This window comes from Uranotaenia lowii, chromosome 1 (assembly GCF_029784155.1).
Source record: "Uranotaenia lowii strain MFRU-FL chromosome 1, ASM2978415v1, whole genome shotgun sequence".
Classification (NCBI taxonomy): Eukaryota; Metazoa; Arthropoda; class Insecta; order Diptera; family Culicidae; genus Uranotaenia; species Uranotaenia lowii.
In genome coordinates this window covers 30,386,130-30,412,974 of record NC_073691.1, presented here as the reverse complement: position 1 = coordinate 30,412,974, position 26,845 = coordinate 30,386,130, and the positions used below count along the sequence as shown (strand labels likewise).

The following is a 26,845-nucleotide window of genomic DNA, read 5'->3' as shown; positions in this document are numbered from 1 at the left end:
TGTTTTGACTTGGAAAATTTTATTAAAAGGGAAAATTGAAGAATATTCAGATAATATAATAAAATGTCTAGATTATCATCAGATAATCCTTTTTTTAAAGAACTGCGATTTTTTTCCCTCAATATGATTAAGCAGATTTTTGCTTTGAAAATCTTGAAATCTCTGACTTTTATACATCTGCTAAAATAATTTTTTCAAAAGTGTGAAACTTCAATTTCAAATCTATTGTGGAGTTATTTTTTAAATTTTACTAAATAATGATTAAAATTGTAACTTAAACCGTTTATTGAGTAAAAGCTTTATAAACATCTCCAGAACTACCTTAAATCAAATGGAATCTTAGCATTTTTCATGGACATAATGCAACAGTTTCCAAACTAGCTATATATAAAATGTCATATAAAAACCATAATAAAACTATCAAATGCTAGTTGGCTTAATCTGTTGTTCTTGGGTTGTCAGATTAACAGTTTGAAGTTTGAAAATAATCTTTGGATAGGATTAAAAAAAAACTCAATTCAAACATCAGTATTTTCATACAATTTTGAGTCAAAATGGACTCTGAGTTGAATTTTGATCTTTTTAAAACTAGGCTGGAAGAATGATTAAATTAATTTAAAAAAAACTTGAAATGTATATTTGAACCCTCATCCGTCCCTGAAATTTTCAGCCGTTACAATCCCTGGAGTGTCAATTTGACACTCTTTACTAAAACCAATATATCTCTCCTGTTTCTCAACCGATTTTTATAGTTAAATTTATAGTTTTGGAAACCTCGTAATGTAACTCAAATAGGTTTCTCATATTTCTCATATTTGTGTTATTTAAGTATCGAAGCGCTTATGTTATTAGGGGCCGTTCACCAATTACGTAAGCACGATTTTGGAAATTTGACGATTCATTGATTGAAAAGTACGGGTGTTACACCACTTTAAAAAAATGTGGTCATAATAAAAAAAAAGATTCAAAAATATTTATTTATGCCCAATTCAAGCTTCTTACTTCAGGTTTCTTAGACACTAAGTGAAATTTTTCTTGAGCATTCTGTATCAAATTTACTGTCTGTTTTTCGAAGCATGTTTTTTCGGAATTTTTTTCTTAGACTTTGAATAACGGAAAACTTAAATGTTTAAGTTGAATTTTGTCTAAAACAGTAAATTTTGTAAAAATCGGTTGAGAAACAAGAGCTGAACTTTTTGACGGCACTGATAATAGGTAATTGTTTACGACTGGTAAAAGTGTATAACGGAAAGATTTTCGCCTTTTTCAGTCTGTTCACGGATCCAAAACACCTTCTTTTTTTATTCCGACGTCGACGTCGGAATAAGAAAAGAAGTTGTTTTGGATCCGGCACTGATAATTTTAATTTTGCATGATATTTTTTTTTATGGACGCACCCTGAAAGCCCAGGGAAAAATACTCCTTAATCAGTTCTTGAGTGTCAATTTGACAAAAGTCAAGTTTTCGTAGATTATTTTAATTTTTCAAAACAATCTTGGTTTGTTTTGAGTCTAAATTTGAAAATGAGGAACAAAATAATCATAATCGAATATCACAGTCCCTCGAAGTTGGGGTTTGTTGTTTCAGCTCCGAATTATGGGTTGTAAAATCATGAGTTTGACAGAATTTGATGATTATTTGTTGGGCAAATTCTTAACATTTTGAATTTCTTTAATCTTTTCTGTGGGAAGATAGCAAATGCAAACCCATGGATTTCTTTTTCTTCAAATTACATGACTTTCTCAGTCGTGGGAGCAAAAATTGGGAAAATAATCCAGTTTTACATATCTCAATTCACCATAGCTTATTTTCTCAGCATTATTTTGAACATCAAATTTTAATTAATTTTTTTTCAGTATCTGTTCCAGTGACTGTTAAGTTCTAAAATTCTTCAGCAGATTTTCCATTTTTCAAAGTGAACTGATCAATCTTCAAAGTGTGTTCAGAGATCCCGAAGACCTCTTATTCCCGGGAGTGACATTTTGACAGTTCTTCCTGCTAAGCTCAGCTCAGCTGTTGGCAGCTGCCTGTAGCAATCAATTTTCTAAGTCACACTGCTCTGTTTGCACCACTCTGCTTCCTCAATCATAATTCCTTCAGATGATTCCGATGTATGGTCGCTAGATCCCGAACTAACTACAAACACGCGTAATCCACTTGGCTTTGTTAGGTTTTAAGGTGGCCACTTTATAATTCCTCCCCCGCCTTTCTTCCGTCAGCTTTCAGAACCCCTTCAGTTGGAAAATTGGACACACATCGGCAGCTGTTGGGTCATTAATCCCCTTCTCTGATCGAATGCGACGACCCGCTTGGAGACAAACCCCTCCCCAACCTCTTTAACTCCCACCCACAATTGGGCTGGGAGCAACACACAAACACACCTCGGCAACTTCCAAACGGAACGCAGAACCGCGATCAACCGACAAAAATTTTCGCGGTTTTTCACGCGATCTTCACGGGACCGTTCTCCGATGGGTACTGAAAGAGCCAGGGCCTGCCGGCGGATTTCCAAAAAACTCCCCGCAATCATCAAAAATACACCGTCATCATGGGATGACGATGACGGCGAATGATTGCCATCATTGAAGATCGTACGTCGACCGTGTAAAGTGAGAAACCCACTCAAGAGAAGTGGCCGGGCAGCTAGGATTTCAATCCGGGGGTGTAGCTTTTCCTGGTCCAGGGAACAGGCTAAGGGGGTGTGATGTGGTGAAGAACCTGGCCGTGTCGATATGAGAGCTACTTTCCGAAGATGACGGTAGCGATTCAGGGTTTTGGATTTCAAATTCAAAAGCGGAAATTAAATTGTTATTCAGATTTCATGTTTTGAATTCAGATTAAGAAAATATTTAAAAATTGAACAGGATAGTATCTTATTAAAGATCCATACGCCTCTGATTTTTCTTTTGGTTTTCAAACCAAAAAGCAGACAGAGCAGCTAGAGCATATTTATATTTCCAGTGGATGGTGTTTGTTTTTCTTTGCTTCGGTTGTTTTCGTAGTATGATTTTCCATATTCTGCCGGTGTTAAGATGTCTGGAGCGATGAGTAATTAATTTATCACGGAAGTTTCTTTTCCACACTGCCCAAATTATTTTTTCAGGTATCAGGTTTTAATGATTGTCCTTTATATAAAAACCTGGCAAAATCCGGGCATTCGATTCCAAAATTGACGATCAAAAGTCCGGACAAATTTTACCAAAACCTAAAAATGACTCAATGATACAAATCAAGAAAAAAATCAAATGAAAATGATTTTCATTTAAACTCATCCACAGATTTTGAATTGTATTCTTGTCTTCCAAGAAACCTTTCATGTTTATTTTTATAAAACTTGCGCAAAAAATAAAGTTTTGGAGGGCTAATATAAAAAATACTGCTGCCAAAGTTATCAAAACAACTTTAAAATTTATATCTGACATATAGAATATGTTGTCCAGGCTACAAATATTCTAAATGGAAAGAAGTTGCGACTAGTTTATGTCAGTTTTCGTATTTTTTCGTAATAAAACTCTTTGTTCACATTTTGTTTCATACGACATAATGAAAGCTCACGCGAGATTTGTATTTTTTTTTGTTTGATTTACCAAATATTGTGAATAAATCAGGGAAAAAACCCGGTATTTTTTATTTAATGAAATCTGAGCAATCGGACCGGGCCGGACTGTTCTCAAATTGTGTGTCAAATATTGGGGCAAACCTGGATAATATCGGGCAATCTGGTGATCCTATCTTAGCTTATTGAGGACCCTTAAGAGCTAAATATCTGCGAGAAATCATCAAAATTTGCAATTCTGCATCTCGAAAAATGATGAGTAACTAAATATTTGGTATTTTTGAGTTGTCCAAATTGTCGAGGTCAATTTTGTAGAATAAAAATAAGTGGTTTTTTCAACAGCTTGTATGCCTATTTTGTAACACTACCTAACTATGACATCAGCCTACAGCAACCCGTTTTCACTGACCAAGAAGTTCTGAAAGCGCTGAATTCTTTGGATCCTTCTAGAGGATCTGGGCCTGGATGGGATTCCAACGTTGCTAGTTTTGATAATAATTTTTTTGCTTGTCACACCACTTTGCATGATTTTCAATCAATCAATCTCGGATAGTACTTTTTCTACACCTTGAAAAATCGCATCTTTTTCACCGACCCATAGGTCTGAAAATGCTCATCGTGTGGAGAATTACAGGCCAATCTCCATTTTTTGCTGCTTTTCCAAAGTGCTAGAAGGTTTTTAGGGGTCTAACACGCCCTCCACCCTCTATTCATGAAGATTTTCTTTCCAAATGAAATTATCAGGTCATGAAATGAAACTACCACATTAATTAATGGATCCAGAAAGGGGTTTAAAATAGTTGATAACAATCTTGTCAGGAAATTAGCTCCTCCGGCAGCATTGAATCCCATATCAAATTGGGTCTATAGTAAGCTTGTCAGATTGCCTGGTTTTATCAGGGTTTGCCCGGTTATTTAATACAAAATTTCTGAAAAGTCCAGCCCGGCCCAGTTGCCCGGATTTCATTGAAAAAGCCCGGATTATGCCCGAATTTCACCACCTTGTTTATGCGTCTAAAACTAATATTTTTGGTGGCACAATTTTTTGTATAACTTTTTCTTTTGAACTATGTATACATTGTAAAGAACAGTTAAAAAAATAAAAAAAAGTTAGGGATTCAGTTTACTGTTCAAATCAGATTTGTTATCCAATATTGAAAACTAGATTAAAATTTAATAGTTTAGATTGAAACTTTTTTGTTGATCTGCCATATAAATAATGCTAAACAACAAACCCATAAAATATATTTCCAGCTAAATTTTTAAATTGGAGAATAATGTTCGCGATTGAAATCGCTTTTGAATTTGACAGTTGCACTTGAAAGGTGAGTTCATCTGATTATCATTTTATGATTTCCAACACAATTGCCTCTTATGCACATCGAAAAAAAAATCACCTACTCTAATAAAGTACAATCTATCAAAAAACTGGTATGCACAGACTTTGAACAAATTATTGTCTTTGCAATGAAAAAGTGTTCAAAATATTTGAGATGGACCTGAAAAACATGAAAAGGCGTGCTGGCATGTCAAGAAAGAGATAATGCCAAAATTTGGCTCACATACCTTACAAGTTCTTTGACCATCAAAAAACTACAATTTCAATTCGTGAATAACATTTTATAAAAATTAAATGTAGATTTTTCATGAAAGAAATGCTCAAAATAAATCTTTATTTTATTTATTATTCAGGATTTCTTAGAGAACATGAAAAAAAAATCAAATCAAGAATCAAAATTAATCCTTTATATTCAACCTGAGTTCAAAAACTGACTTCCGAATCCGAGGTCAATTTGAAATCTGAATTCAAGATGAATTTTGAACCATCAATCGAAATTAGTATCAGAACCCTCAACCAAAAATCTTTTATTAAAATTCTGAATTTTTGGTTTTCTATGTATAACTTTCTTCAATAATTCAATCGTTATTAAACTTGTGAATCTGAATGAAAATGGAAAAGGATAAAACTGTTTTACCATTATGAAACTTAATTGATTCCTATTCTGAATAACTACAAGTATAAATTTCAAACCCAAATCTTAAAATTGGTTTGTTAATTTGAAAATTTTCTTTGCCTACTCCAAAAAATGAGTTTTAGGCAAACTAGGAAATTAAAATAAAAATCATGCAGAGGACAATTGAAAATTGCATTAAAATTCTTTATTTCAAAGACTCAATTTAAGTTTAAGCTTGATTATGCAAATGAAGCGAAATGATTCGAACGAATTCTGGGCAATCTGGAAAGCATAGTTAAAACTTAATGAAATTTTATATTCGGTACTAAATTTCAATAATTTGTGAGAAATTTTTCAAAACACTGTAGGGAGGGTTGGCATTATTTTATTCTCTTTAATTTCTGTGCACCGATTTTTCGGTTTTGTGTTTTTATACTGGTTTGAATGAAATTCTTAAGCAATAAATCTTGAAATATGTGCTGTCTAAAATTAATTTTATAGTTAAATTAGCTAATCGCTGCGATAAGTTGTTTGTTGTTATCATCGACTTTTTTCGGCGAATAAATAACTACAAAATTACTTGCCAGTTGGTCCGGACGTTTCGAGCGACTTTTGGCTTTTCACTCCTCTCCAAAAGAAAAAACATCAAATTTAGGTCATGACATAAAATGTGGAGAATGTAAAAAATCTTAAATTGGCGAAACAAGTCAGTTTTTGCATAAAAGATTAGAACAACATAAAAACGATGTTAAAAACAACAAACAGGTTGGAGGATCAGGACTAGCCCAACATAGCATAGAATATGGTCATATTTTTTACTTAAAAAACACGAATATTTTTGAAAAAGTCTCAAAACATAACACAAGAATTTGTGCAAAAATGTTCCACATCAAAATTAGGTGCGACAACGACGTTGTCAATGAACAGAAGGGCTCTAAAAATTTTAAGTCAGCTTTCAACTCCATTTTACCTAAGATGAAAACACTGACAGACAAATGTAAACATAACATCAAAAGTAAACAAATAACTACAAACAGTAGTATAGACGATCGCGAGATTAAGTAAGTTTAAAATAGTAAAGTAAAATGGTAAATTATAAGAATATAAATTTAATTCAGGGTCAAGTAATTTTGTAGTTATTTATTCGACGAAACAAGTCGATAATAAAATCAAACACTTTATTCTTCTAGTAAGAATATTTTAAGATTTAAAAGATTAGATTGTTACGGCAATCGTGTTGAACAAAATGAACAAACGAAAATCACGGTCATCTATCTTCAATAAATAAAATTATTTAAATTTATTGTCAGTTATCCATTATAATATTTTTTGTTCAAACTTGTGTGATGGTCCTATTAAAAGAAGAAAGTTTTGGAAATCAATGTCCATACATATTGAGCGTTTTGGTGGTGTTATGATTGCTTACTAAATTTGAATTTTGACCCCATACGTAACCAAAAATTTTCATTAATTTCGTTTAAAGTTCATGACAAGTTGATTTTTTTAGGTTTTTTTTTAAATCACTAACATTACCAATCCTATTATATTTCACAAATTTAAAGCTAGAAATTTAATTGTATTAAAGAATGAAAAACCATAATTTTTTAAAAACGTACAAAGTTTGAAAAATCTATGAAATCTGTGAATATTTCTAAACTTCTGTGTTCTGTGACACAGATTTGTTGATGAAAATTCACTGAACATTCTTTGAAACTAGAGATTTTTCTTTGATTTAGACAACTTTGCATGTCTGGAATGAGTAAATGTCACGATATCTTTTCCATACCAAAAAAACATGGCAGATTTGTTTAATTTTCAGCTATTTTGTCAATTTACAATCTATTAACTTTATTTCGTGGGTTCTTGTCAAGTCTGCCTCGAGCATCGGAGTATGAATTTTTTGACAGGCTGAATCGATTTTTGACGGTTGCCATGAACAGAGAAGAAACACCGTTTCACGTCACATATTGCTCTTTGCTCGCTGTGTGAACTCCCTCTAATTAATAAAAATACTTTTCATCTTCTTTAAGCTTCTTGACTAATACAGAATTCTCAAAAATGCTTTAACGTTTCTGTCAGGTTATATTTCACTAGAGGTAACCAACATATATTCATTAGGGTGGCAATGGGTGCATGGGAAAAATTTCAAGATCGAATTCAGAAATCCGGCCACATACATTTTGTAGGTTGGCTGAAAAAACTGTCCTTTGCCAAATTTAAGCTTAATCGAATTTGAATTTTGATGTCAAATGACTTAAAAATGCATAAATCGTCGAGATATGGTGATATCTCGAAAAAAAAATTTAGCCAAAAATCAACATTCTGGGACTTTCAGGCCGTTTTCCGGAAAACCGACTAAGTCCCAGCTAATCGATTTTTGGCTCTAACTTTTAATGGAAATGACACGAGATCTCTACATTTTATGCAGTTTTAAGACATTTTTCATATAAATAAAAATTTCGATTTTCACGATTTTCTTTGGTCTCCCCTCTGCTGATTTTTGAGGGTGAAAAAATCAAACTTTGAGCGTTTGATTCACCCCTAAATAAAGTCCGTTTAAGCTGAAATTTTGCACAACTCAGTATTTTGAGCCGATTTACAAAATGTTAACGGTTGTTTTGCGAAATGCCAACCCGATGTTCTTATATGTTTCGTAAAGTTTTCAAACGTTGGTTGGAAGAAGTTAATGACAGTAAGTGAAATAAAAAATAAACAAATCTTTTGAACCACTAGCTCAGTGGTCGGCAACCTGCGACTCTGTGGATATAAAGCTGCGACTCTCTAGCTTAGTATTATTTTTTTTTGTTTCGATTACAGCCGTTTTTCCATCTTTTCTGCATTCGTGATTTTATATCATTGTTGCGGACAGATATTGAAAAATTTATGATGCTAATATGCTAGATATGCTAATATGATTTATTTGACTGAAACAAATATTAGAAATATCGTTCTAAATTTACATTTGAGTTTGGTGAACTAAATCGATTTTTAAACTACGACTTCATGAATACAGTTTCAGATCTTTGATTTGTTTGGAGCTGATTTTTTATGCTGATATTGAACCAAAATAAATATTAATAACTCCATTTTTGACCCTTGAATGAAGAGCATTATTCTTGAACAACAAAAAACAATTTTCAACTATTTCTAAAAAAAAACGCGTGAATGTTTTTAATTCTTATTTTCATTTCAACATGAAAGTTAAGCTGGAGATAAAATAAAATTAACTCATTTTTTTTTGTTTTTCACTGATTTATTAGTTACAGGTGAAAAATTATAAAAATATGTAAAAAAATTCTAGTTTTATTGTTAGTTTAGAAAAAAGTGGTTTAAAGATAAACGCTGTTTCGTCAATAAAACGTTATTCATGTCAAATTTCTGAGTCTTAAGCAATCATAAAAAATGATACGAAAAAAGGTTTAGAAATATTTTAAAAATCGTTTCAAAAAGAAGCAATTATTTTGAAAACTATTTTTAACTTTAACGACTTGTAACTTGAAAATAAAAAAAATTTGGATTCAATCCTTTTCTGTCGTGTTATTTGAATTGAAGAAAATAATAATACTGGATAAGAATTTAATAATCCTGGGCATTTTAAAAAAATCTTTCATTAAATGTTTCAAATACATAAATTAAGCTTTAAAAATGAATGCATATTTTCAATTTTTTTTATAGGGGAGATGGGGGCATAATGGCCACCTAAAGGAAAATGCTTATTTAACCATAGAGAAAAGCTGTCATATGTGAATTACATCATTGTTTCGTGTCCAGACACTCAAATTGTCTATTGCCTAATTGGATGAAACTTGAAAAAGTAGATAAAAACGTTTAAAAATGCATTTTAAAAATTTTTGCCGGAAGCTGAAAACCAGTCACTGTAGAGGCGTAATGAGAAACCCCCCGAGGCAGTATGAGCACCATTAATGAAGGCATAATAAGTGTTTTCTGCAGGGGATTCTAGCAGCAAATTCGACTCGATGAAGTCAACTGACTAATAGAGCTACAGCTTGGCTTGTTTCGTACGCTTCGAGTTCAGTTTCAGTAGGCTCGAGTTCGATTCCTGGTCGAGGTGATTTTTTTTTCATTTATCATTCATGATCATGATTGCACTAAACGGTGAGGCGTAGATTCATCAAACAAAGCAATAACAAAATATTCTAGGTCTGTTGGTAGAATTCAAAGAATGAACACATGCTCATACATTATGTTTCTGGTGTTTTGTTTGACGGATGATGCTTTGATGCTATTAGCCGTATAATGTAACATTAAAAAAAATCAATCATGAATGGTATGTGCAAAAAAACTCCCCTCGACAGGAATCGAACTCTAGTCTACTGATTACCTCTCCGACACCTTACCAATAGGCCAAATCAGGACCGTAGGAAGAACCGTCTCATGGGGGGGGGGGGGGGGGGGGGTTTAAATCATGAATCAAAGTTTTAGAAGTAAAAGTTATAAATTTTGCAGTTTAAATCTGGTTCTTTCAAACTCATTCCAAATTTTAGATTTTAGTTTGAAATTTGGAAAAAAAAGTTTGAAAAGAAATTCTAATAACAATGTAAAAAAGAAAATGGAATTTCCTGCAATTTGTTTTACAGGAAGATTACCAGAACTGTTTCGCATTGAGAATCAATTCCATAGTAAAAATTCTGTAGATTAATTTTTAAAAAATATACCAGGTTTTTTCATTACAAAATAGCAACCTAAACTCAAATTCTATTTTTGAAATTGAACTATCAACCCCAAATTATAAGTATGACATCTCTGGCGATTTGATTATGAATCTGAATCTGGATTTTGAATATTATTTTTAAATCTTAATTTTGAACCTGAGACCTGAACTCAGAATATGAATTTTACATCTATTTCTGAATTTCAATCGATTTCAGAATTCAGAATCCAAATCATCATTTAAATTACTAACCAAGAAATGAAATTTGTTTCAGACTCTCAACCATGAATTTATAATGTCAATTCTGACGTTTTAATCTATTGATCTCACTCAGAGTTTTCAATTCTGGATTGCCATTTGAAAGCTTTATAATGTTTGAATTGTGCATGAGAACAAATTTTCAATTTTTTTTATTCAAGACTTTCAAGAATTGAATTTAACACTTTGATGCATAGATTTGTTATAAAATAACACTAATCAAAATTCAAATATCTCGTAAACGCTTGAAAAGTTTTAAGTGATGTATCGACTAAAATAATTCTAGAAATTAAAAAAAAGCCCATGTTATTTTTATCACGGAAATTCAAAATATGTATGAATTATCGATCAAAATATGCGGAAAAATTGGAATAATCAATTTATGTATTTAAAAAACAATCTTTGGAAAACTTTTTTTTTCTAAATCAATAACAAACACCTTCCTGCACCAAATTAACAAGGTTTGAACGATATTTGCAAAATCGTATTGAAATGAATTAAGATTTTATAAAATTATTTTTCAACTATGATGGGCCATAACTGTCATTATACTCAAAATAACGACTTCAAACTTTTTCTGTTGTGTTATTCCAATTAAAATATTATTATTTCACTGAATCAATAATTGCTTTTTTTATATTAAAAAGCATTGAAGGGTTAAGAACTTCAAATCAATATCAAACAAAAATTCAGGATGGGTTCAGCTTTTTTTGTTTATATTTGGAAAATTATTATCACAATATTGAAAATACAAATGAGTTTCGAAAATCATGAATTTGGATGAAATATAGAACCAAATTTGAACCATTTCAAAAAAGTTTCTACTTTCTATTTTCTAATGATGATTCGAACCTAAAATCAAGAATCCCCAACTGGATACAGAATCCGAAATATAAAAACAGAATTACAATTAAAACTTTCACAAGCTGGAAACAAAATGAAATGAGTTGATCCTGATTTAAAATTTAATATTCAAGAACGAGTTTCTATCAACAAGCAAGAAAATTTCGAAAAACTGAAGCAGAATTCTGAACCTGGCATTAGTTTTCGATGATTTGGAATTATCTCTGAGTTAAGATTGTTACTCTTGAATAACCTTACTCAACGATCAAAATATGACTAAGAATTTCAAATTTTGAGTGAAGAGTAGAATACCTCGCTTGTTTTTATGGACCCTCATGGGGGGGGGGGTTTAACCCCCAAAACCTCCCCGTTCCTACGGCCTGGGCCAAATCGACAGATGAATCAAGTCAAGCTGTAGCTCTATTATTCAGTTGACTTCATCGAGTTGAATTCGCTTCTGGATTCCCCGGCAGAAAATGCTCATTATGCCTTCATTGATAGTGCTCTGTTCGTCTCTAGTGAACAAATTAAAGTAAATAAGCGTTTTAAAATTGATTAAAGTGAAAAATAAAAAAAAAAGGTCATATAAAAGGTCAAATAAAAGGTCATAAAAGCTTATTTGGTGGTGCTCAAAAATTATAATATTTTCGTCACTTGATAACCTAGCTGGTTATTATTTAATATTGCTGTAAAGATGAAAAGGATATTTCTTTTTTGGTGAAAAATTAATACTGTAGGTAGTACGAAACAAGTCCTTATGAAAATTTGTTTAAAAAAATACGTACTTATGTAGGAGTGCTTATTATGCCCTGGGTGCTCGTTATGCCCTCATCTGCCCTATGCATTTTATATCATTTGGAATTTTAATTAAAATATCAATTTTCGCGATTTCCTTGGCCCTTTGGTGATTTTTGAGCGTGAAAAACCGAAACTTTAAGCACCTTGAGACACCTAAATCAAATAAGAATTAGCAGAAATTTTGCATAGGTCAGTTTTTTTTAGCCTAAACATCTACAAGATGTATATGATCGGTTTGCGAAATTCGACATGATTTATTCGGCTGCTACCCTGATGTTCTTATATGTTCTAACAGTTTTAAAACGTAGGTTAGAAGAAATTAATGAAAGTTAGTGGAATTCAAAACAAGCTTAACTTTAAAAATCACTAGCTAAAGGTTGCCAGAATTTTTTCAGAGCGTATCCGGGCTATTCTATCTAAAATCCTGGCAAAATCCAAGCATTTGATTTCAATCTTTTGGACCAGAAATCCAGGCAATTCTTGGGCAAAATTGGTCGAAACCGAGAAATAACTCAACAAAATTTAAAAAAATGCAAAAAATATAATCAAACTCCTCAACAGATTTTAAATTGTATTTTAGACTTATTAAAAAAATTTTCATGATTTTTTTTATTGATCTCGTGCCAAAAATTTATCTCTGGACACGTTTATAAAAAAAAAAGCTTTCGACACATTTTTTTTAAAGTGAATAAATCCGTGCAAAATCCGGGCTTTTAAAAATTAAATCTTGGCAACCGGTCCGGATCGGGCTTTTCCTAAATTTTGTATAAAATATCCGGGCGAACCCGGATACAACCGGATAATCTGGCAACTTTACACAAGCTTCATGAACAGCGGACTTATAAGCGATTAGGAAGTTTTGAGTCAAACGTTGCTCCAGAAATTATGAAGCCCGAAAAAAAGATACAAATTGACACACTCTTGTGGGGATTTTCATTTGGTACAAGAATCGAGAATACGGTTTGTAGCTTGGTTTTCTTATGTAACTCAAATTTAATGCAACTGAATAAATGACTCACAATCATACAATTTTACCGATTCGAACTATTACCCCAAAATAAAACCAGTAAAATTAGCTTTTTTCTAGTTATGGGATGGTGAGAGTGATGTTCAGCATGCAGTGATGACACTAACCAGACTGAAAAGTATCATCGTTTTTTTTTTCTTGCATTTTTACTATAATCACCACGACATGAGTTCGCCATTAGTCCCCGTTTTGACGAGCATCAACTTTATGACTAGCTCAAATGACGAAATGTCCCATTGACAGTTCAGCCATCCATGCACTTTCGTAAAAAGCTAGAGGCGGAAAATGGTAAAACAGTAGGTATTGTGAGGGAATTATTTCAATGATTGCATATTTCAAGTCCTTGGACAGGTTTTATTACATTTAATCATAACAAATAAAAATCATCATCAGACATCTAGAGAAAACAGTAGCGAAAATCGGTGTCAAAACAACGGGGGCCATTTTTCACCGTGATGCATCGATAGCGCATTGCAAGAGTCATTCGAGAAAGACCCCCAAGAACGTAGGAAAGTCGTCGTTGGCCACAGTCAGTAGGTTGCAGGAAAAAGTAGGTTAATCCGCGTTGTTGAACCATCGCCGGACGTCCTCAATATTCATTGAAGTAAGCAAACCAACCAAAAGCAAAACTGCTTGTGATTGTTTACAAAACTTGCAACTGAAAAGTTTCTTCCTCCCAGCCCGAAGCCGAAGATAAAATATACAAAAGCAGAAAATTTTGACTACATACTTTTCCACCCATAGACTGCATTGCAGGGAATTGAATCCGGGAGATGGACATCGTAAAGAATATTCCGAAGGGATCCGTTGAAAAAAAAAACTAAGAGGTTTTGTAATTTTTTAAAGGTTTTTAGTAGCCCAAGTTTATGACCTAAACAACCGAAAAAGTTGGATTACCCAAGCGGTGAGGCGAGCTTCAAAAAAATATTATGCAAGTCTGGTCTGGTCGTAGGGGGATTCCGATTTTAGAATGCTTTATGTCATCGAATTAGAGGCAAAGTTTTACATTTGTCGATCGTAAATCTAATGGGCGGCTAATGGTCGAATCGGTGTGACTTGGTTGCCAAGTTGAGGTTTCGTTGAACCGATTCTAAAAATTCTGGGAATTTTTCAAGTTCTTAGAAGTTTTCTTGATGGGGCAATGAACTGGATTCTTGAGAAAATAAGAACAATTTTTATTAAACTAAAACTTTTCAATCAATTTTTATGCCCTTCATCAAAACCGTGGCCACGGTCATTATTTCGGTTCAAAGTACACTTGATCTCCGGGCCCCAGGTATTTATCTTACCTTGGCGCAGATCAACGCTCATTAAACGCAAGGAGGTAAGCAACCAGATTCCCACATCATCCAGCAATGGCTTTCCTTGACTTTGAAGTACGTCCGCCCGGCGACCGATCCGGATAATATTTTGAACTCGGATCCGATCGAATGAACGAAAAGAGAAAAAAAACGCGGAAACGTTTTCTACCCAGACGCACTTGGCTTGGAATGAAATAAATCTGGACCAAGAGCAAAGGCGAAAATTTTACCCCGGCCATCCACTCTCGGAAAAACGGAAATTTTCTTAGGCCGTACCACGATCGGTTCTTGCAATGAGTTTTTTTTCCTTCTTGTTTGCTCCAATTTTCCGATTTTTTTACGATAATCTTTGCCTGCAGCCATAAACAGAGAGCGATTGTGTCTATTGACTCTAAAATAGATTTCATTGCTGTTTATGTAACTTTTGTTTATTGATATGAGTGTGTGTTTTCTTTTGATGATTTTTGTGTTAAAAATCGAACGGAAAATGACAATTAAGTTTTCAATCCAACTTATTTTGACTATTAGCTGTTGAATACTAAGAAGTAAACTGAAACTTTTAAATTTCAAATTTTGGCTTGCGATATAGCTCAGTTGGAAAGTCAGTAACTTCCTGAGCCGATGTCCGTGAGTTCGAGCCCAAGAGTAAAACATCGATTACAGTTGTAAGGATTAGTTTTTCAAAGACTGTCCGCTAACTGCATCGTTGATATAAGTCGCGAATGACATAAAGATGTTAAAGCGACTATAACCGAAACAAAAATTTCAAACTTAACAGAATCAAATAACATTGAATGAAATGTTTTGAAATCAGGTTTCACAGAATTTTATGTACACATTTTCAGCGACATACATTAAACTTATTAAACAACTTATTTCATCAAAATCAATTACTTGAAAGAAGATAAGTCCGAGAATCGCAAAAAGATGTTAGTTGGACAAAGTTGGTCAAACCCACCGCATCTTGAGCAAAACATTATGTTTTCTTAATTTTTTCAGAAGCTTTTTATAACAACCACAGGAGAAAGAACACACCTCCAGAAAATTTATGTAAATCTGAGTTATTGGAACTTTGCAGATTATATCAAACAAACTGCATTTTGAAGTACTACACTTATTTAAAAAAAAACCCAACCCAAGTAACAATTTAAGTTTTAAGCCAACCTTCGGAGCTCGCTTGAGACTATTTCCTGAAGCTACTTTATTGACCAAAGCGCATTCTATTTGACTTTCGTCTTTATAGCTAATTTCTTTGCTATAATAAAACATCCAACAGAATAATTCATTCGACCTTATAGGCATAGCTTTAAGAGACCCTTCAAAGCTCTGTTAAGACTACCCACAGCTCTTTTAAAACTACGTCATGAATCTGATAGGAATTTTATTGTAGAAGCTTTTTTCTCGTGTTATAACTTACTCTCCAAAGCATATGGTGTTTGTTGGAGATTGCATTTAAATAATTTGAAAAATGTTTTCATTCATTTATGTCATGGGTGGCCAAACCATGGCCCGCGACCAACTTTTTATGGCCCACTAAGCTCTTTTTGTAAAACCCAAAGCATATTCTTAGAATTGAACGCTTTTCTTTTATCAATAAATATAAATTGAAACGTGGAAAATCGTTCGGCAATTGTTATTCAAAATCGATCAGTTTTGCACTTATACCCATTGTCGTAACCAGGGCCGTCTTCAATGTCCATGGCGTCGGTATCTCCGAAAAGCTCCCTTTCGAACAGCTTGCGGGATGCCACTGATTTCATCGGCTGGCTGGACCTCGGCTGGCTGGAACCCGGACGGCTGAGACCCGAATGGCTCGAAACCGGCTGTTTGCTGGACATTTTGCTGGAACACGGCTTGCCACTAATCGTTGAACTAGGGTTTTCCATCACTAATATAATTTTACAACTGTTACAAGAATGACTTTCTTGGGCGCGCCCTGCTATGTTATACCAAAGAGATGTCCGTGATAGAGACACTCCTACCAAGCGCATCGCGAAAATCATTTTTTTTTGGAGGAATTTGATTTGTGATTTCGAACTTTTCTCTAAATTAATCCTGATACAGAGTTTAGTTTGTATACTTAAAGTTTTCAAAGGAAAAGCTTGAACTATTAGGCTACATAAAAACCAAATTTAGCCTCAAATATCGAATGATACAGCAGATATAAGCCGAAACTTGTATCATTTTGATCGGATTTTCAATCCATTGATGATTATTAGTCATATTATTATTTTTCGTTTCTCTTGACTGGTATGTACCGCACCCATATGGCTCTCAGGGCCTCATATAATTTTACAAAAAAAAAGTTACCACCACAGAATAAAAAAAACTATTACAATTCCAATTTTTACGGTATTTGACACAGTATCAGTGATATCCATCCCACATTTTTCAATGTTTTCCGATTGGGTTTTGGTGACTACATACCATGTGTATTGAGAGCATTCAAGCGGACTATAGTTTTAATATTGAGGAATTTGGATAGCTTCAGAAAGAAAGTAAGATCGCTTGAAATTCGTAAAAAGTCACCGAATCATATCAACATTACCATTAAAACTTTACTTTAACAACACTTCAACCATTTATAACTTGATTTCTATTTCAACAACTTTGTTCACCCATCAAAATTTAATAATTTTTGTAAATAATTTAAATTATCGAAAGCTTGCTCTGTAGATTTTTACAAATTGTAATTTTTTGCTAAGCTTTAACAGAAAAGGGTGTATTTATGAAAAATAAACCAAAACCAAATACATTTTATTTGACAACGTGCTCTGTGTTTATGAACATCAATAATAAAAAACTAGACAGAATTTGCAGTTGGGCAGTAGAATTCAACTAGAACCGGTTTGGTACTGATAAATTTATCTGAAGAGCGCCTTTTTTTTAGCAAAGTTTTTAAATTGAAAAAGGTGAAATGATTATAAAACATTGAAATCTGTTTATAGAAGGCTTTTTCAAATCACTTGTCGAATCGACATACTGCATAATTAGAAAAGAGTTGGATTGAGTTGAGGTTGAGGTTCTCAGTTAGAAAAATTCATACTATTTATGATACAGCTAAAGTTTGTTAAAATAATTATTCTTTCAAAGATTAAAAGCTTGTGAACCCTTTTTTTTTTAATCAATTCTATTTTGCAGTTTTTTTAATTTATCTATCATTTTTTTTTCTTAGGAGAACAGTTAACTCGAAATCTTTGCAAAATCACTTTTTCGATCACTTATTTTATATTTGGAGACAATAAAATTGACTCAATAGCCAATGGAGTCACGCGATTTGACATTTCTGGTATCAATAAACCGAGGAGGTTTTAAATTCCTTGAAAGGATTGACGTACATACAGAAGTTGGGGGTAATTCATTTCCTATTGCGTAATATTTCTGCTTTTTTAAATGGAGCGAAATTTGTAAAAATATACAAATAACAAATATGATATATTAGTGTGAGTCTATACTCGATGTGGCAATTTTTTTTATAGTGTTTTTGAAAACTGTTTCTATTTGTTTTCTTTGAATACTAAAAAACAATTTGTTTTTTTCGCACCGCCAACCAATCTCATTTCTGAAATTTGGTCCGCCTGTTGAAAATGTTGGCCACCCATGATTTATATCTCAGCATGAAATCATAGCAACCTAGGATTTCTGTACAAAAAAGCATCAAAACATAAGCCTCAAAGAAAATCAAGATTGACCACATTTTAAGCATTTTATTATTTAAAAAAGTAATTCAAGGAACATATCAATTTAATCAAATGATGCAATTTTTTGAATTATTTGAATGAATTCCACCTTTACAACAAATAGTACCGCAAACATTGTTTAGAAAGTAATATTTAAAATCTTAAGGAGTTTTAAAATTGTTTTATGTCAGCTAGAAATATGTTGTTATAAAACAATTTCGATAAACAGCTTTATGAGAGTTTCAAAAGAGCTTGAATCACAGCTTCGTTTGACGTTTCTCTAAATGGAATACACGCTCATGATGGATTTAGCCATTTTTGAACTAGAAAAGTTTATCGTAAAAAATGAGAATAATTCGATTAGTTGCTTGACAAAAGGCATTCATTGCACTGTTTCATGGATTGTTTCATTGACATAATTTTGGTATGTTTTTTTTATTGTAAGTCAATAATCTATAATATCACCAATACTTGAAACTTGAAACCATCGTTAGGAATAGCTTACACGCATCATATTATTAAGTTTAGATCTTGTAAAAAGTCCAATTGAAAGTGGATACTGAAATGCAAATTTCAAATTTTTCAATAGGATTCCGTACATATGTTCATTCTGAATCATGTTTGTCAAGTTATCAATTGTTTCAATTTAACCGAAACACATTCCTACTCGTAATAAATGTACAATGATTGGCCAATGGTAATGGTATTCATTCAAACTACATCATTCTGAAACTTGTTGAGGCTGATAAAAGCTTAGAATGAGCATTTTCGCTTGTTATGAAACTCCATTTCTGCGTCTTTTCTGAGGAGTAGCCAGTGGCTGCAGTCTTCTAGAAATTTTCAAGGGCGGTTTACCCGGAAAAAATTTTGTTAACTCTGGATTGAATAACGTAAATACAGATTAACTTCGCAGCGAAGCAGAGAATGAAAATTAAAACCTTTACTTTATTCGGCGTTGAACGAAGCTTTTTCTGATGATAATGTTTTCAGGATTAAACTCCATTCGCGCTGGATTCAATTGCAGTTATAAATCTACAGATACTGTAGTTAATTAATTGTCTAATTCAGTTATTTTTATCGAATCACAAAAACATGTTTATTTACAATTAGTGCTTTTATACGAACCTTAAGAATTCAGCGATTAATGATGTGGACTGATTTGCGATTCTTTTGACAAAGTTATTTTTATATTTCAGATGAATTTAGCTGTAATGATTTACATTATTTTAGAGCCCGTTTTTCTCAAAGCCAATCACTCAATCTTCTCGATTGTCAAATCATCCATCACTTAGTTTTATCATGGCAACATCCACTGTTCCAATAAAACATTTCTTTAACATGGATTTGAAGCTAGTTTAAAAAATGCATTGAGCGCTTTATTAAAACAGCTACCAACGCCCTAGTAAAAACAGAAAAGTATATGTTTTATTGAAGCTTTAGCAATATTTTCGCAACATTACTCTACAACTCTTAAGATAGTTTTTTATTAAAGTTGTAGCAAAACTTTCATGGCTCTATTAAAACACACGATAAATGAAGCATTTCCTATGTTACAATAAAACTGTTTTAAAAATTGGATGCCATGGAAAAATCTTTATAAAACAATCATAATCTCAAAAAAGCCAATTGGCTCAATTTGTGTTACTTGGGAAAGCAATGAAATAGAAATTATTATTGAAAGTATTCCTTTTAGGAATTCGTAAATGATCCATGAAAGATATATTTTTTTCAGGGTTGTATGTACCTATTCAAAATAATCGTTTCTTCAAAGACAGCAAAAAGCATATTTGTAGATTAAAAACTATAGTTGCCATTATTGTTTGTATTCAAGAAGACTTGTTTTTGAGTTGTATGTTGATTGTTTCTATAAAGGTTCCAAAAAAAACTGGTAAGGTTTGCTAAGCATGCACAAATCTTTACGTAAATAAACCTGTAAGCATTATTAAAAAGTAACCGCTAAATTTAATACATAGGGCTACTTCGTTGAGGTGGATCTTATGAACATTTGCGTGATTAGTTTAGACATTTCAGTAATATTTCACCTTAAATTTTACTCAATCAGCCAATTTCTCAGGTCTTTCAGCTTCTATATTTGATTGATTCTACTACGCAAGATATCCAAGTTCTCGTATGGAAGTACCTTAGTAGTACCTATGTGGTTGATTCAGTTTAATTTTTGTAGCTTTTTTATCAACTGATTTTAGTTATTATGAAAATTTGAAATCTTGCAGGAAATGTTTTGTTAGGTACTTAAAAAATCCTAACCAAAAATATTTGTAGAAAACATTACAGCGGAAAACTAATGCATAGTCATATCAGCGTCTTCCCGTGAAGTTTGATGCATCTTATGTCTTTTGCAAACTTTTACAACAACTTAAGGCGGTCATTTTGACTAGAAAATTTCAAGGGTGGTTCATAAGATATGTGAGATCTTAAAATTATATCCTAACTGTTATAAGATAGAGGCCTACATTTTAAAGAAAAAAAAGTCCTACATTATTCTACAGTGTTATAGAACGTAATAATTAATCAAATTTTGTTAAAGACATTAAACATCTTTCTTTTGAATTGAAGGTTTTTTTACAACTTGTTTTAATAAAGTTAGGCTGGTCCAATAAAACGTTTTTTTTTCTTGATATCTTTTCGTTGTGATAAAATTGTATCGTTGATGGCATTTGAAAGTTCATGTTACAATCTTCACAATATCAAAAAACTGGAGATATGATTTCGATTAATTTGTTCAATCGTTGCATGAAATTTACCAAAAATCGTCAAAATCTCTATAAAAATAGAAAGAATTTGTACATTTGTTGTTCTAGAACTCAGGAACTACTGTGCCGATTGATTTGAAATTCGGTATGGAGTTGTTTTTTGAGGAAAGAATGGTGTCTGTGGAGTCTTGAGTCCGTCACACTCAAGGTAGGGAAGGCTCCCATACAAAAAAAATAGTGAAATACGATAAAAAGGGGAATTTTCCATAAATTCCGAACCACTGTTTATTAACCAGCTTAAATTGAAAAATTAATATTCAAGATTTATTAAGTACTCATTTACATTTCAAAAATTAAAACTAGGTTTTATTTTAACGAGAGTCATGCAACCGACAATCCTAAGAAAGCATATTACTAAGAGAAATCAGCGTATTCATATGAAAAATGCCGATGGGTTAACGGATTTAACATACAATTCGGTTCATAATACATGCTAACTGCCATTTTCACTTTGAACTTCCATAACTGTTAACTCTGTTGGTATTTTTTTTTGAAAATTTTCCATCAAAAGTAAAACATAATTTAAAACTCACGAAACTAAACCTGTCGAATACATCTTTTTATGTCATGCTGTCTTACTATAAAAAATAAACTTTTTTACAACTTAATTGATAAAAACAGTAATATATAAAAATTTTATTGCTTTTTTTCAAAATTTTCCATCAAGTTGCTATGTTTCAAGTTTTCAGAAAATTGTGTTAGCTGGATCAGATACAAGAGGTTCTATTTCCAGACCATTTACCGAAAGATACGGTTTCCATATTTAAGACAAGTTGTTGTACACGAAAATTATTTTTTCATCCAAAATGTTTTTACAAGAGTAGACTTCTGTGGTTTTCTGAAATTGAAACACGAAAAAGTCATTCATTTCAGCTTTTTTCAGCTATATTTTGTAACTGGAATCTTTCACAATAATCTTAAGGTCTAGAAAAGTATGCCAAATGGAACAAAACAACAGTGCTCTGTTACCTTAGAAAATAAAAAAAAAATCTTTTCTGAGTGATTGAACTTTTAATGAAAAATTTGACAATATTTGACTTATACATCTTTTTTCATCATTTTCGAATGTTTCCAACATTATCAAAATTTGTTATAAATATTTATTTCAATATATCAATCGTTGAGAAATGATAACTTCATGATGCTTTTACTTGAGAGCAATGGTAAACTCTTATTTTTTTATGTATTTTTTTTCCAAAATGTTACCTATGGGTACCATTGATTTCTTGAGTTGAAAAACACATGATTTTCAACTGACTGATTTGTGTTCACAATAAAGCCCTATACAAGTTCTATCTATATAAAAAAAAGTTTATTTAATGATTGCCTGGTTAAAAAGACATAAAAGATTGATTTTGTCAAAAGAAAAACGCCTCAAAGTATATTATGAATGGGGATGTAGAAAAACATTTGAAATTCTTTATAGCTATGACTTTAAAATTGAGAAATAAAAAAAAATATGGCCTAAAATCGTTAATAAAGCTTTCATCTTTCGATTTCCTTGATTTTAGACAAAGTTGCAGCGTCCCTGAATAAAGCATCAAGCATCCTTGAATAGAGGTCAAATCTCCTTTAACTAAATAAAAAATCACAATTTCTATGCTTCTAATTCATGTGCCGAATCGAGTAACGTTCTGATTGTTGTAGCAAAGAAATTTTAAATTACGTGCTTTTTTTTAATTTGCAATGGCGGGTTCCTAAATTTTTCAAATACTATAAGAAAATGGGATCAAATTACCCCATTTCCCCCTATTGATTGACTTTTTGATGGATGGCGACATTTTTCTTAAGCATCTTTCAAAAACCTCATAGAAGTTGCATCTTCCGGTTAAAGGTTTTAAAAAATACCACGCGTACTTTTGATCGTTGTAGAATGGCTGTAGAATTTTTATTTAACAAAAAAGGCGTATTTTTTAATATTACGATTCACGTGTATAAACTTCAAAAATATAATTTTTTATTTAACGATTATCTATATCTCAAGTCGATTAAATTTTAGAAGCTTGACCTTTTTTCAAATTATATAAATATAATAGATTTAAGTTAGAGAATATGTGAAAAGCAAAAATCAACAGAGACCAAAGTACGAAAAATTAAATCGACTCAGTAAAAACAAAATATTTTCAACTCTACTTTTTCTAATTTTTCTCATATAAGTTCAGATACACTTCAGAAAGGATTATATAAATGGTAGGAAAATGTTCGAATTTCAGCACTCTTGAATAAATAAATGCTGAATATATGCCGAACTAGATAAAGTGAAAAGATATACATTCTTATGGATTTTTAGGGATGAATAAACGGTTTTCACGAATCATCGCTTTGGTGTACTGGTGTAATTCGAAAAGTTACAAAATTTAACTGTTCTTGCTCCATTGTTCTTGTAGAATATCTATTAGTTATCTGCATGACATCAACACTACTAATTTTGTAAAAAAAATGAGTCTGTCAAGAAACGATATTTCAAATCATGTTTTCTTCCAGTTCCAATATTATTTGTTTGATTTATTTTAATGGTGCTCCGTTTAACGACGTAACATACAAAATTTAAAATTCTGCAATCATACTCTTGGCTATAGTGTGCACTATTAAACATCATATGTTACAAATACTTGTTTTTCTTAATCATTGGAAAATACCTGAAAATTTTGGTACGATTAAAACTTTTGAGTAGCAATTTGAAATATGTTGGGAATCGGGCAAAAAGAAAAGCTTATCTCGTTCAAAAATTCAAATTTAATTTTAATCATTGCCAGAAAAATATTAGGAACAATTCTAATTTCCTTAAAGACTCTTTTGAAAATTAAACTGTTAAGACATTAGACAATGCGTATTCTGTAGGGCGTAAAAGTGATCATAAACAATATCGTAAGCAGAATGCGGGATTGTGATTCAAAATGCAGGATAAGTTTTATATGGGCCAGGATACAGGACTTGAAACAAAGATCGGAATTCTGGAACTGGATTCTGGATTATTTTTAGAATCGTGGAATAGAATCCAGCATCAGAATACAAATCAAGGCCCGAGGTTCAAGATCAGAAAACGAGATCGGGGTCCTAGCTACAATTTATTGATCAAAATTCATTTTCAATCCTAGATTGGGATCAAGGATTATCTTAAATCCAGACTCGATGATTAAAACTCAATATATAAGATCCAGAATCATGATTCAGTACCAGAACTCAATGTCAGGATCCGTGACTGTTATCAAGGGTCCTTGACCAATTCACAATGAGTGTTATTTATAGGATTAGGATCTGAGATTCAAGATCCATGATCAGAATTGGGATGAGAAACTCAATCAGGAAGTATGAAATTAAGAATTAGGATTAGGTTAAGGTCAAATTCATGATAACTCCCGTGATCATAAAAAAGAAACGGGAACATAACTAGGTTGCCGAAACAAATTCTGTGTTTTTGCGAAAAAAAATATCCAACTTTATGTGATTGAACCCAGAATTTCTGTGAGGGTTTTCTGTGATGAAAAAAGCATTAATTTCATTAAAAAGTCATTGAAAATTTAATTTTATTTGATATTTACTTGAGAAAAATCAATTAAAATTAACGATTTCACCAAGATTTTTCAAAATAAAGTAGAAAATCCGAAATGTATGTTGTCTAAAAATTACAATTATTGAAAAATGAACAAAATCTAAGAAAAAAAATGTCAAATCTGTAAATATTTTCAAAATTTTGTGTTCTGTGATACCAGTTCTGTGATGATTTTTTTTTCAAAACTCTGTTAAATTATAGGTATTTCTGTGATTTTTTTTTTTTTTTTTTTATACACACTCCCCCACACCAAAAGGCTCAATTGAGCCCCCTGGTAATGGACGCTACTGATTTTGGCAACCTTGTTCGGCAATCATAGTCCATCATAGAAACCGGGATCAGGATTCAAAGATGAATGAATGAAAATTTGGTTCCGGATCTTAATTAGTAATAAGATAAATGATATCAGAACCAGGGACCCAGAATCAGGATCCAGGATCAGGTCCTGAATCAGAATCAGGAGAGTCCTGAATCAGGATTCGGGACAAGGTATTAAAAGCAGAAGGCTGGATACCAGGCTCTAAATTTGTAAAAATAATTAGAATCAAGAATCTCACATCAGGATATGAATTCGCATCATTAATCATCATTAGAGTTCAGCATACAGATTTGGATTAACATTGGAGTCAAGATAAAGATAAAAAAAACAGGACCACGAACAAGACTTTGATCTTGTTTCGTATCAGAGGCGGGAGAGAACAAAATAATCATAAAAAAACTGAAAAAAATTGAAAAATTCTTTACGATGCTCTTAACATTCTTCAACGTGTTTTTAGGTTTTCTATGGAAAACTGTAACTGTTTCTAATATTCGACCTTATCAAGAGTCCACTTTAACGTTTAAGTAGCAAAAAATAAAGAAAATATTCCTGAAAAATTAAGACAACTTTGTCAACCGTCATCATCGTCGTAGTCTTCGTATTTAGTCTGCTCGGTCAAAATCCCGCAATTCAAATCGGACTGGGGTCCAAGGTCTTTGTCTGCTCTCTGAACTAATCTCCAACGGCAACGAACCACCCACGCATGGAAATTGTCAGCGAGTGAAAAAGTCAAAGAAAATAAATCTGAAGAAAACCTCAAGATACATGTTGGTTTATGCTCTGGGTAAGTTTGGTTCAAATCTAGCGGGGATGGAAGCAAGGGGGGATCTTGTCACGATCATCATCCCCCCTTACTAGCGGTTGTGTGTCGCGCCAAGATTTTATTTTCAAACAAACACCTGTCGCTTCATCTTTTTCGAATTTGTGCCTATTTTTTTTTTGTTGCTTCTAGTTTATTTTGAACGCACGATTTCACAAATACAATCGCCCCTGAGAGAGAGGGGTGGTTGTAAATTTCACTTATTTTTAAGATGTCATCCTTTTGCTCACATGTACACAGGTTAAAGTCGACATTACGATTAGAGCAAAAGTAAAACTCAGGTGTAATCAAATGAGCATTCTCTAAATCCAGAGGACATGCGCGAGTAACGTTCGAATCAATGAACGAGAGAGAGGAAAAAAACCCAAACCGTGTGACGTCACTCATTGACTTACGACCGCCAAAAATCAGGTGTGAAAAGTTGGCGTCTCCCAAAACGGCCGGCGTCTGCCAATGTGTTGGTCGAAAGAATGTTTTTTTCTCGGTTTCTTTTTTTTTGTCTCACCCAAAACAGCCAAAGGTGAATGAAACCATGTGGTCGAGTTTGACTATTTTATCTTCTGAATGTACCAACCTACCTATGTAAGATTTCGCATTTTTCGCGATCAAACTTTGACCGGTCCCGGGAGCTTCTTTTTCTGTTTCTTTCTCAAATTTGTTGGATAAACACGCCTCGTCGCCGATCGAGTTCGAATTCGAAATAGAACACTTTCAGTTTTGGAAATGGAACACATGGTGTCGTCTCTGTTGGGGGAAAAACTCGAAATCGGCTGATTCGGTGTGCAAATTTGCTAAATTTTCCAACCACTTTTTCCCAGCTTCATCTTTAAAATTTTCTCTAAAACAGCAAGATTGTTTGTTTTTTTGGGGTTGTTGCGTGAATTCGCTCAGTCGTAGACAGATATGATCCAAACATATGTCTATGTAAATTCGCGCAATTCGATCTGGGTCACACCCATCATTTGGTCAGCTTAACTCAACTCAGCTCAGTCAGTCATTCAGTCATTCGGAGCGTCGCGATGCCTTTCTGGATGAGCTGAAAGGGTTGTTGCAATTAATTCTACACGAATCGTTGAATTTGGCGGCACAGTGAGGGCTGATGCTGATGTTTGTTTGTCATTTTACGAGACGCTGCTCTGCGCTGACATATTTGGACCATGTCGGAAAAAGAGATGAAGCCAGGTCCTCGACATGGGGGCCCTGTCAATCCGGGTGCAGATCTTCATCCGTCTACTGACAAGAGTGCAAATTTTTATGTATGTGGATCTGAAACCCTAACTGAAATTTAATTA

General features: G+C 32.7%; 1 protein-coding gene across 16 annotated transcripts in view; it reads right to left on the bottom strand.

The window, feature by feature from the left end:
* Positions 1-26,845, bottom strand: part of LOC129740291 (tropomodulin) — a 303,884-nt gene that overhangs the window by 146,804 nt on the left and 130,235 nt on the right. The window contains exon 1 of one of the 16 annotated variants that reach the window (XM_055731908.1): positions 2,382-2,473. The exons of the other annotated variants lie outside the window; for them this stretch is intronic. The gene's annotated coding sequence lies outside the window, so the exon portion shown is untranslated. Of the gene's footprint in view, positions 1-2,381; positions 2,474-26,845 lie in introns of those variants that run through there. 16 annotated transcript variants of the gene reach the window in all.